Source organism: Camelina sativa, chromosome 4 (assembly GCF_000633955.1).
Source record: "Camelina sativa cultivar DH55 chromosome 4, Cs, whole genome shotgun sequence".
Lineage (NCBI taxonomy): Eukaryota > Viridiplantae > Streptophyta > Magnoliopsida > Brassicales > Brassicaceae > Camelina > Camelina sativa.
In genome coordinates, this window is record NC_025688.1 from 12,982,710 (window position 1) to 12,984,920 (window position 2,211).

Sequence of the window (2,211 nt, forward strand, 5' to 3'; positions counted from 1 at the left end):
ATCTTACACAAAATCAAGAAGGCATTACCAGAAGAGTATGAGATTGTGAAGGGTGATCCAGTTTTCGCATCTGTATTTGCATTGTATGAGAATGGTCTTGGATACTCAGCTCGGTTGATACACATCATCATGTGTAGGCAGTTGGTGACTAAAAGAAGACATGAGCTGTGGTTTGTGTTTGGTAAGAAGCCGGTTAGACTCTCAATGCAAGAATTCCATGCAGTTACTGGTCTTAAGTACAATGCCGATTTCAGTCATGATTCAGAGAGTTGGACAGATGATAATGGGTTTTGTAGCAAATTGTTGAAGAGGGATGGGTTGGGTTAAATATTAAATATTTGAAACACATGTTGAAATTTATTAAATATTGTTATCGAAACAATGATTTTAGGATAAGAAGGAGAAACACATGTTCTGTTGGGTTGATGATGCTCTTGTAGAGGAGATTAGGATGGTTGAAAGCAAACAAAACCAACTCTTAGAGGATCTAAAAAAGATGGTATCAAACAATGTGGAGCTCCAAAAGGAAATGGTGAAGGAGATGGAAGAAAAGATGGAGAAGAATATGATTGAGATCATCAGGCAAGAGCTAATGGTTGCAAAAGAGAGTATGGAGAAGTCGAACAAGTAGAGGATTTGTGTACTAGTCGTATTGGCAGTTTCAATGGCGTGGCTTTATAAAAAGATGATATGATGTCTTTGCTTTCTGTATTTTGTTGTTATGCTTAACACTTTTTGTTAGTCTTGTTTTTTGTACTCTGGTTTTAATGAAAGTTTGATTGAAAGAAAACACCATCAAGGAATTTCAAAACACATGAGTATTATATTAATCTTAAATCAACACCATCAACGAATTTCAAAACACATGAGTCTATTAATCGAAAATAAAAACCACCAAACACCATCATTCATCACAAAGCAGCTGTCGTGAAACACAATCCAGAGGCTACCTGAAACATAACGAGTACCGTAAATATAAATGAAATCAAAAATTCAAAAACATGAATTGTAAGTTGATGCACAAACCATTGTTATATCACGATATCACAGGTCGTTCTGTTATGCCCTTCTTTGCCACACCGCGCACACTTATGTCTCTTTGACCCTTGTGAGTTTTGTGATGATTTTATCTTGTCTTCAGCGGATTCATATCTTCTTTTTCTTCGCCGTCCTGGATGTCTTCTTGTTTCAGGTGGTCGAACTTTTGCATCTTCAACATGCTGTGGGACTCACCATTCTTCTTCAGGAACACCTATTGGATTAATAGTTTCCTCATATTGCGATCTCCATGCAGTAGTGGTATACACATCATCAACATAAGGATATAGATCCTTGCCTATATCAAAAGCTCCTTTTATAGCATGTCTACAAGGGATTTTTCCTATGCTAAACTTTCCACATGAAGAAGTCCTTCTTCCTAAGTCAACAATGTAGTCTACTCCATTACCTTTAACCTGGATCTGCGATCTGCTCATCAAATAACCGTTCATGAATTTACCTTTCTCTATTCTTCTTGAAATCTTTTTCTCCACCTCAACAGTTAAAGGATCTTTATGCTTTGCACTTAACTCTCTACTCTCATAAAACCAGCGTGTCATCATTTCTCTGATGCTGTCTAACAAAGGAATTATTGGATACTCTCTGGGTGTCCTCAAAGCAGCATTGATTGATTCAGCTGCATTGTTGGTGTTAATATCATACCTATAACCCGGAAAATGACAGCGAGCCCATTTTGTCACATCGGCTTCCTCTAGATAACTTCCAATAGCAGGACTAATATTGTTAATTCGCCCAAACTCTTTCTCAAACTCAGCAACTCTATAAGCTTTTGATGCTTTTGCAACCTTACCAGCGACACCTCTGCCCTTATGATATGTTATCACATTACTAATCAAGTGGTGGATGCAAATACCATGTTTAGCCAATGGATAGATGTTTCCAATTGATTTAGCAATCGATGTATGTCTATCTGACACAAATGATAAACCTTCTTCATCAGCTATAACCATCTTAAGTTGCATAAAAAACCACTCCCATGAACAATCATTCTCAGAATCAGCAATTCCAAATGCGATTGGATACAAATTGGAGTTATCATCTACAGCTGTAGCAACTAAGAGAACCCCTTTGTATTTATTCTTCAAAAATGTACCATCAACTACTATCACTTTCCGCATTGCCTTGTAAAACCCTCTTCTTGATTGACCAAAA